Below are 11,498 nucleotides of genomic sequence, written 5' to 3'. Positions count from 1 at the left end.
TTGCACCTACAAAAATGAGCTGAGTAAGGTAGTTGAAGCTGGACATACTGTTCAGCTGGTCACTGGGTCTTGTTGCACATAAAGCTGCTATGATCGCTACATGCAGGAAGGTGCAGGTAGGCTTTATTGTTGGAATTAGGGTTGCAGAGAAACACACACAGCTTGGAGAAGACGAAGGAAGCTCAAGGCACACAATAGAGAGTGTGTTACTTAGTGTGTAATGGAAAGATAGATAGCCCTAGAGTGATGGGCGTATATACTTTGCTCGGGGGGGAAAACCTCCTAAAGAGGGAAAAAATGCCCCGGCGGTCCTAGTGTGTTCACACACATCACTACCACATGTATATGGTAACAAATCCCCCCTGGAGTGATGCGGTGAACGAGAGCTGGCACATGATTAAAGGGAAGTGCCATGCCCTGAGGACATAATCAGTCCACAAAGGGGAGTAAGCCCAAAGCTTTGCAAAAAGCTTCAAGCTTCTCACGAGACAATGCCTTTGTGAAAAGATCTGCAAGGTTGTCCTATGTTGGCACATAAGCCAAGCTGATCTCTCCTGTTGAGAGCCTCTCCCTGATATAGTGGTAATGCACCTCAATGTGCTTTGTGCGAGCATGAAAAACTGGGTTCCTCGCAACTGCCAATGTGCTCTGACTGTCAATGTAGAAAGTGTTGGCGGTGTCCTGTCCAACACCCAAATCAGCCATAAGGCGTCTGAGCCATACACACTCAACCGTAGCTGTGAAGACTGCCCTGTACTCATCCTCACAACTCGAAGTGGCCACAGTAGGTTGCTTCTCGCTCAACCATGATATACATGAACTGCCAAGCATGAAACAAAAACCACTTGTGGACACTCGTGTGTCAAAACAACCAGCCCAATCTGAGTTCGAAAAAGCATGTAAGTCTGGCGGCAATGATCCCCCCTTGGGATAAAACAAGCCAAGGTGTAAAGTGCCACTAAGGTAGCGGAAAATCCTCTTGACAGCCTGCCAATGCTTAGACCCTGGGCTATGCATGAATCTGCTGACCTGTGAGACTGCAAACTGAATATCTGGCCTCGTGTTGCATACATAAATGAGGTAGCCAACAGCAGTTTGGTAAAGAGTGACATCAGCAGGATCACCAGAATCATGTAGACTCAACTTCAAACCTGTTTCCATGGGAGTGGCAATAGGTTTGCAATCCTCAAGTCCAAACTTACATAGCAATGTCTCTATGTAACTTTTCTGACACAAGGCAATACCACCATCACACTGCTTAAACTGTATACCCAAATAATGATGCAACAGCCCCAAATCTTTCATCTTGAAAGTAGCACTCAAATCAGCCTTAAATTAAGCAATATGTCTCTCATTTGGTCCAATGATCAGCAAATCATCAACATAAAGAACCACAATGAGAAGTACATCACCCTCACGCTTTACATACAATGTGCTTTCTGTTGGACTGTTACGAAAGCCTTGTTTGACCAAATGAGTGTCAGCTTTCTCATACCAAGCACGAGGAGATTGCTTCAACCCATACAAAGCCTTGTTACATTTGCACACTTTGTCCTCTTGTCCTTTTATGACAAAACCACGAGGCTGCGTTACATAAACTTCCTCAAATATGTCACCATTCAAGAAAGCAGTAACAATGTCTGATTGATGTACATCCCAACCAAAATGAGCTGCCAATGCACATAGAAAACGCACAGTAGTCATACGACAAGTGGGAGCAAAAGTCTCTTCATAATCTATGCCTTTTTGTTGTGCATAACCCTTTGCAACAAGTCGAGCCTTATGGCGATCAATCTCACCATACGGCTTGCATTTCAACTTGTAAACCCACTTCGTACCAATGGCCTTTTTGCAGGAGGCAAATCACATAAAGTCCATGTGTCATTTTCTATGAGTGCATCATATTCTGATTGCATGGCAGCCATCCAATTTTCTGAATTCTGTGCTTCATCAAAAGGCAGAGGCTCCTCAACATCATGTAAGTTAGACACAACCAAAGCATAACAATCTGATGCATAAGATGCATGGCGAGAGCCTGAACGAGTACGACTAGACAAAGGTGCATCCAATTTACTGTCACGCAAAGTGTGCACCAGCCATTTTGGCATACCTCTAGCCTGCTCATTTTCAGCCCTTTCCTCATCAAGTACATCATGTACATCTACATCAGTAATAGGCTGATCTAAAACATTTTCAGAAACCCCCATAGGCTGTACATTTTCCGCATTGGAGCTTACATTCGTATTTCCACCACTGAAAAGAGGCAACAAAGTGTCATAAATGTCTTGTGAGCTTATATTACGGTCTCTAGTACATGACAGCAAGGTCTGAACAAAATTTTCCACAAACACTACATCCCGTGAAACCAGAATACGTTTTGTTTGCGAATGATACAACCTGTAACCTTTGCTTTCAGCACTATAACCAACAAAAATACATTTGACAGCCTTATCATCCAATTGTTTGCACTGCACTTGTGGCACCAAAGCATATGCCAAACAGCCAAAAACACGCATGTGCTCAATAGAAAGCTTTCTATCATGCCATGCTTCATATGGAGTAATAGTTTGCAAGGCTTTCGTAGGACACCTGTTAAGTACATAAGTGGCACACATGATGGCCTCAATCCAAAAAGAATGCGGCAAAGCTTGACTTTTGACCATACATCGTGCCATTTCCGTCAGTGACCTGTTTTTCCTCTCAGCAACACCATTTTGTTGAGGTGTATAAGGCACTGTACATTGGTGTTTTATCCCACAACTAGCCAGAAATGCATTAAATTCATGAGACATATACTCCCCCCCTTGATCGGAACGGAGGGTGCCCATAGTACATTTCGAGACATTTTCAGCCATAGCCAGAAATTGTTTAAAGCACATAAAAACTTCGGACTTCGCTTTAAACGGAAATACCCATGCATGCCTGGAGTAATCATCAATGAAAGTCACGAAGTACAAGTAATTGCCCAAGGACGGAGTTTGCATGGGCCCACAAACATCACTATGCACAAGCTGCAACCTGCATGTGGCATGAACTGAACCATCCTTTGGAAACTTAGAACGCTGCATCTTACCCAAAATACAGCCTTCACAAACATGTTTGACAGGTGCTTCAAGAGGTGGCAAAGAAGCAACCATATCAGATTTTTGCAAACGTAGCAAACTGGCAAAATTCAGATGACCAAAACGTGCATGCCAAAGTTTTGCATCTGAAATAGCCCTTGAATCTGCAACAGCATTTGAAAATTTTGTCCACACTTGTCATACAAAGTGAGCTTATACAGCCCACGGCACAAAAGCCCAAATGCAACAATTTCATCACCAAAATTGAGATCATGAACTGTACATCTATCATCCACAAATTTGACTACAAGTCCAAGTCTAGCAAGTGCGGATACAGACAAGAGATTCTTCTTGATCCCAGGTACATAAAGTGCATCAACAAGTGTGAAAGAACTGCCATTAGCAGCACTAAGCACAATCTTTCCAACTCCCTGAACTGGATAAGAGGCATTGTTGGCACAAGTGACTGAATTCCCATGAGGGACGGACTCGAGAGAGGTAAACAATCCACGTTGTGAGGTAATGTGCTTTGTAGCACCACTGTCGAAATACCACACATGTGAATCTACAGCAACTGACAAGCATGCATCATGGACAGCAGGATTGTAAGTGCAGTCTGCGCTAAAAGCCCATTCTGCATCAACATCAGCATCACAGTCTCCTTTCACAGAAGACTCAACAATGGCTGCATTTGTAGTGGGACCAGCATTTGCAGTGGAACCACCCTCTTTCTTCTTAGCCTCTTTGGCCTTCAACTTCACGACTTGATCAAGTGATCATTAGCTTTACAATAATGGCAACGCATCTTCTTTGCCCTTATCACCAGAATTGCCAGACGAAGTGCTGTCAGCAGAAGCATTAGGAACATAATTTTTGCCACTCGCCGCAGCAGAACCATAAGAAGTGGCTGCATTACTGTTACCACCCTTTCTTTGAGAAGCAATAAAAGCCTGTTCAAATGCACGCTGCCTAGTCCTGTTTTTTCTAGAAAGTGACTTTTGTGACAGCAATGTGCATAATGCATCAAACTTGACAACTTCAGGATTTCCTTGGGTCATCAGTCTCTAAGTACTAGCAAAAGTCTGGTAGGAATCTGGTAAGGCATCAAGAACAGTCTGCACAAGGGAACTGTCTAAAATGACTTCACCTACAGAAATAAGTTGCTCATTGATATCCTTGACACTAGCAAGGAAAGTGTCCATATCATCTTCCTCATGCATAATCTTCGACTCCAGCTCTTTACGCAGCAAAGCAATTTTAGCCTCATTGCGGCTTGCATAAGACTTGCTAGAATATCCCAAGCTTGTTTTGCAGATTTTGTTGAACGGATGTGAGGAACAATGGTGCGCTTCACAGACAACGCAATCAATGCATGAGCCTGTGCATCCTTAACATCCCAACGAGCTTGTTCTGTCGTAGGCAAAACAACTCTAACAGCAGCAATCCTTGCAGCAAGACTTGCAACATCCTCAACATCGCCTACATCCTCAGAACCAAGACGTACATCAATGCCCTGCACAATGTTCCAGACGCCCTTTGACACAAGAACATGTTGCATCATATAAGCCCACATAGGATAATTGTCCCCATCCAACCTCTCCTCAGTAGCAAACATCTTGAACACATCTGTGTTGTTATTGTCAGCCATAGTAAATGTTGCACCTGATGTGAAAAATGCCCGAAAATAGGAGAAATAGAGCGGGAACAACACGTGCTATATAGCGCAAACCGTAGAAGACTGTAAGACACCTGTTATGCAGAAAACGGCACTGACAGAAACTCTGCACAAAATGACGAAATAGCTTGTGCAGTACTGCCTGTAGTGGAAACGGAGGCCGAAATGAGCCCAAATCAAAAATCTGAGCAAACCGAGCTCTACATGCTCGCCCGAAATATTTGTCGACCTGCGAACGCTCGCCAAAGCTCACTGAAATTGGATAAATTGAGCAAGCGTGTACTGAAGCAGTTGGCGACTAAGCCCGGGAGGACGCAACCTGCTCTGATACCAATTGTTGGAATTAGGGTTGCAGAGAAACACACACAGCTTGGAGAAGACGAAGGAAGCTCAAGGCACACAATAGAGAGTGTGTTACTTAGTGTGTAATGGAAAGATAGATAGCCCTAGAGTGATGGACGTATATACTTTGCTCGGGGGAAAAAACCTCCTAAAGAGGGGAAAAATGCCCCGACGGTCCTAGTGTGTTCACACACATCACTACCACATGTATATGGTAACATTTATTCCAATATGCCGATGTGACAAACAGTGACATTGTCGACCTTGTACTGTTGGAATGAATAGGGAGGAGCTTGGCCTGTAGACTCTATGTTACGGAAGAATGATCTCGTCATGTCGACAAGGTAGTATTTTCTTCATGGCTCTTCGCTTTCATGTAAACATGTATAAGGTGCCAATACACTTCCAACACCATAGATGGGAGTTGCTCCAACACCATAGATAGGCGTTACCACTTCCAGCACCATAGATCAGAGGATGAGAAGGCAGTAAGGTCTGTGATTGATGGTTCCATTAAGCTCATGCGCCAGCAAAGCCATCATTAGCTTCATAGCCTACTCTCTCTCTCTCTCTCTCTCTCTCTCTCTCTCTCTCTCTCTCTCTCTCTCTCTCTCTCTCTCTCTCTCTCTCTCTCTCTCTCTCTCTCTCTCTCTCTCTCTCTCTCAAAGAGTGGCCTCAGACAAACTTGCAGACAAAGCTCCCAATTGCTTCGGGGAACCTGCGAACTGCTTGTGGAGAAAATCTGCTTCTGAGAGCAATTGAGCAACGCAGAATACATTTTTATTTTATTCACTTGGTAGCTTTTCACGTGCAGTTTTTTTTATTTAGAGATTTTCATTGCAATGATGTTTTTTTTTTTAATTATTAAATCTACTGCCACGTGGTGGCTTCTGTGTTCAGATACAGCCTTGGGCTCACCGTCAAATATGAGAGGTATTTTGGAAAGTTTCCACAGATTTCAAGGGGTATTTATTGTCTACGGTGCCAAAGGGGTTGAGGCAGGAAAGAAGGGCTTTGAGGTGGGGGCAATGCTGTTCTGGGCTTCAAAGAAGGCCTCGAAGGAGACACGGAAGTCATTGGCAAGGTTGGGGCTGTCGATGGGAATGTGCCCAAAGGTCAGCCTCTTTCTTTCTCCTTCGTCGTCTTCTGCTTTAGCATTTGAGTGTGCGTTTGGGGGCCTTTGCGCATCCATGTCTGCATCTGCGTCCGCATCTCACCTCGCCAATTCTGTGACGAATGGGGTCTATGTTCACAAACGTGACGAGAAACCCCTGCACGGTCAGCAGCTTGCAGAAGCGCATAAGCGGATTGAGGTGCCCCTACGCCGGCAATGGCACCACCACCACGTGTTGCTGGTGCTGCTGCCGTCTTCTCCTGTCCATGAAACTCACAAAACTTGGCCAAAAGGTATTAGGGTAAGGGAGCCAGTTTAGAGGCGTTTTGTGGAAACGTGATGTTTTTGGGGGGGATTTTGCAAATCTCATCATTTTCAATATTTACGCATTGCACGAGATTCCTCATGAAAAGGTGAATCTAATGATACCAAAATCAATATTTTTTAGATTTTATTTGAATGCTCTATTTGAAACAATTCAGCTTTTGAGGCATTTCGAAGCATTAGAGACACTCAAGACCCAGTAATGGTATACTTTTCAGCAAATCACAACATGACACATAAGCAAGATTCTTGGAATATGCCAAATTTCTTGCCTCTAAATTGGGGGTGGATATGTATCTAACTTGGGGGTCAAAAAATTTCATCTCTAAACTGGCTCCCTTACCCTAGGTACCCTTAAATGTAGAGAAACCTTCACACGTTCCTTTTCAAATACTTATTTGACTTGTATAACAAGTGGCAGAGGCTTGGTTATGCTAAAAATAAACTTATTACCTCTTAGTTCAGGTTAGCACGTTGAAACTATTTCAATACACTCCTAACTTTTCATATTTTGCAAAAGTTTCACAAAAGGATTAGGTTAACCTTCATTTGAGGGATTCTCTCTTAAACTCATCATGGAAATGTAAAGTTTATGCAAATTGTTCCCTTATTCCTTTCAAAAACTCACCGTGGGAAGGTCTTGTATCTATCTATACGAGGAAGGGATTCCCCACACCCCCCTCCCCCGCCCTTGACAAGCGTTAGCGTTAGTTTTGTTCGGCGGGCGTTAGGAAGGTGTTTCCTATGCAATAGTTAAAATTGAGTGAATTGAAGAGAGAGAGAGAGAGAGAGAGAGAGAGAGAGAGAGATAGCTCTAGCACAATATGTCGGACGGCAACTTAGCAGCCAAGATTTGATGTTGGGGAATCTTCCCTTTCTGGCTAGCAATATTGAGCACAACCTCTCCAGCCAACAGCTCGGCCAGTGAGTGGAAGAGCGATACATAGCTTTGATTGGAGGGCAGGAGGCTAGAGACGTTGCCGAGGGAGGTGGAGCGTGGGCTACAACGGTCAGCCAGCCACTTGCCGGCCAAAAAAAGCATGAGACACATACGCTCTCGCCCCTACAAGATTCTCTTTCGCTGGTTGGGTGCACTGGTTGTGCTCGTGCTAAAGAGAGAGAGATCATGCGGTGAAGATGACAATGACTTTTGAGGGACCTAAGCCAGTGGAAAAGAACAAGTTCTCTTCTAGAGACCAAGTCCTTGAAAATCCAATGCAAGATGAACAAAAGGCACAAGAGGAAGAGAAAGATATTCACCATGTAGAGGGAGGGACTAATTAGGAGAAAGGAGATCGAGATTTCTCAACAATGAATACCTCCAAACCTCAAACAGAGAGTCCTCTCCCATTCAAATAGAAGATCTTGAACCTCCAAAGGCTGAAACAGTGCCTGAGTTCCAGATTGAAGGCCATAAAGCTCAAGAAGCCGATGTCTGCCATAGAAACACGGGTTTTGAACCATGAAATCACAAGGGCCTAAGGAGGAGAACCTTGACAAAATATAGGACAACGTCGACACTCAATAGGACAACCTCAATAATAGTCAAACCTAGTATGGACTTTTGCTACAAGTAGACATGGTTATTCTGGTAATATCCAATGTAGTGAAGTAAAGAATCATTCTAGTTTATAACTACTTATATGTTCCACATAATGTTTGCAGCAAAGACTAGTTATTTTATACATCAATGGAGTGTTGTTGTTGTGAGAACCATATATACAAGTTGTAGGCAACATAGGGCTGTGCACTTCTCGGATGGGCAATCGGATGGTTATTGTTCGTCCAAGCATCAAGGATTTTTTTCTTCCATAGTTTAGGGTTGTGATTTGGTCTTTAGTACAACCCCAAAACCTCAAGCCACTGATGGCTATACTTTGTATTGAAGCCAAAATTTAGAAATCAGAATTCAATCTTTTGTATAGCAAAAAAGACTGTGTTGTCATTGAGAGCCACTACCACCCTACAAAATCTAATGTACACCTGCTTTACAAACTTTTTTTCCGAATCCATGTCCTTTGATGATCACAATACTTCATTATAGATGATACACCACTTAAGGGTTTGCTTAATCCCTCATTTGAAGGGTATCTTCATAGTTTTTACCTAGATAAAATTTCGATTCCATATTTGTAGCGATTGTATTTAAGCCCTATATACCTCTGAATTTGTACTTGTGCAAATACACTTTGTTATGCTAACTCTATATTATAATGATTCTTTGTACCTGTCAAGGTGGTGCCAATGCTTTGTTAGAAAGAGAGAGTCAATCAGATTCTAGTCACTCTTAATCCACTATTAAAATAAAATATTGTATTTATCCACATGATTTGAACTCGACCACAAAGATCCCTACATAAAACTTGCTTTTCTCTTTGTTGCATTACTTTGTGTCTGCCCAGCAAGAAATAAAATTTTGAGGGGTCGTTCTCCACAGTCTCCTCCCCTATGTCACGTCAAAGCTGGAGCAAGTTGCAGTGCTCCCTTATTGTTATCACTATTACAAGATTGAGGTCTTTATCCACCACTTCCACATCTATGATAGCATTGTTTTGCACATCTATTGACTCTTGATCAATAGGCACATAACAACTTTCAACAAAGTGAGAACACTTGTACTAAAAGGAGATGATAAGCAACTGAGTCGCAATCATATACTTGACAATTAGAGTGTCAAGTACAATATTGTAGCATATACCATCCACCTCTTTCACATCCCAGTCTTGATCGAGAAGCTTATCACAAAAGGAATGAATTTGCAAACTAACATAATCTTAGCGACATGTACATGGCAAGTATAAAAAAGCTCAACAAATATACTAAGAGAACAAAATTTTGCAAGCTTCACCAGTTTAGTGAATACAAACTTTCGAAAAGACCTTTTTGCATCTCTATAGAGCTTACTCCACAATGCTTCACTTAATGTCGTGTCAAAAACTGGCCACTCCATGGAGTTGTGGTTGGTTGGTAGAGGAGCCTTTACCAATGTCGAGTTGGTAGAAATGTTATAGAAGAATATGCCTTCATTTGCAAAGCTCTTGTTAGTGTCTTTCCGCATATTGTAAGATACCAATGTGAGCATGGGTTACAGAGATGAGGCCTCTTATTCACTCCACAAGCTCCCATTCCTCATATGAGCAAGGACAAACATATGTAAATGTAAGAGCTAAATGTAAAAGACCAAAATAAAAGATAAGCATCTAAATATAGAAGATCTAAATATAAGAATCCACTTATAGTTGCATCTGGATGATGATGTACCATTGAGACATTATCACTATGAGCAATCACATCAAAGTGAGGAAAAGCTTTTTGAACTAAAACCTCTTTTACAGTCTTCTTGCCAACTTCCACTCTAAACTCCAACACACTTGCTTTCCATGCGAAATGAAAAAGAATTGCTAAACTTAGGCTTTTTCTCCTTGTTGGTTACATGAGAACCAAAGAATATTTTCTTATCCTCTAGTCTTGCCATTAATTATTTGTAATAAAGGAGTTTGAAATGGAAATAGAGCTTATGCTTGTGCATTGCCTTCTTAGTAGACTTATGGCAAGATTGGTTGGGAAGAGAGTAGAGCAACCCCTAGAGCTTTTTGAGCGGGAAAAAGAAGAAGCAATGGTTTTAACAATAACAAGAAAGATGGCCTTCAATGGAGAGAAAATAAGTTTTGAAAGTTTTTATATGGAAGAAGAAAGACATGATTTTAAAGTATAGTAAAGTCAATAGCTCACACTACTTGACGACTATCAAAGTCTTTCAGCAACAGGTCCACATATTGAACCGCCAAGTCCGTAAAAAGAAACAATTACCTTCCAAAAAAGACACAATTCTATTGATTTTAAAATGTTTTTTCTTATTTCATGTATTTTTTACGTTACAAAACATTATTAAGGCATTGTGGTATAGAGTTGATAGTACACCTTCTTTTGCTCTTTTAATTTGAGGGCTCTATTGGTTGCCTTGTTAGCACCACTTGGTGTCACATCTATAATCTCAGGTCATGCTGCTTACTCGAGTTTACCTTCTTTGTAAACCTAGGTACTTGTCAAATAAAATCGACATATGATTCTCTCAATTTTCGCCTTACATTAAGAGATTTTGGAGGTCTTTTAGGAGGCCACATTGAAGAGGAAAAAAAAAAGGATATCCAATGAGTAGATTATATTTGATGATTGTAAGCTCCACATGTGCATGTGTTTCTCATGGAACAAATCTTTGACAATAAAGTTCAACTTTCAAACAAATGTCTACGATGCCACTAAACACAACATTACTACCAAAGTATGATTGTGTTGGCTTGCCTATGTTGTTCATGTTATGTACCTATGATGTAGGAACAAGCCAAGAAAGCATTGCCTCTCAAGTAACATTGACACTAGTTTTCAAACAACCTTCACAAGTACGTACCTTCACTAGAAGCCATCATGCAAGTTAGTCCTCATTGAGAAATTTCAAGCTGTTGTGTCCAATAGATTGCATGTAGTGTTTTGATATGTTGGTTCCACACAAAAAAAGACAAGGTAGAGCACCTGCTTCTCCAAGTCCAATCAATGTTGCAATTTTAATTGAATTTCAAGACAGATGTTGCAGGCAAATTGGATAAACCATATTGAAGAATCGTCCGTTCATGTTTGCATGCTCCCAAGGATCCGTGAAAATGCATGCATATCATTGGAGAATCTAATGCAATGAGGTATGGTCAACTCCTCATGGATCTCTCTAAGCATAGCGTTATTAAATCCATTAGTAATGGTTGCGCTTCAAAAGGCATGAATAGGGCACCAACTATGGCCAAATTTTGCTCAATCATTTCCACACAAGCACATGGACACGACTAATATTGTGGAAAGAATGTCAATACATGAAGTACACTCTCTTGGATGCACAAATCAATTGGTCAACTTTTGATTTGTTCACGTCCTTGTTAGTGATTGAAGAAAAAAGAGACAGCTATGCTGTTCTTCAATCATAAACAAGAGA

This window comes from Adiantum capillus-veneris, chromosome 2 (assembly GCF_014529385.1).
Source record: "Adiantum capillus-veneris isolate H3 chromosome 2, ASM1452938v2, whole genome shotgun sequence".
NCBI lineage: Eukaryota > Viridiplantae > Streptophyta > Polypodiopsida > Polypodiales > Pteridaceae > Adiantum > Adiantum capillus-veneris.
The sequence above is the reverse complement of the archived record's forward strand: the minus strand, read 5'-3'. Positions refer to the sequence as shown.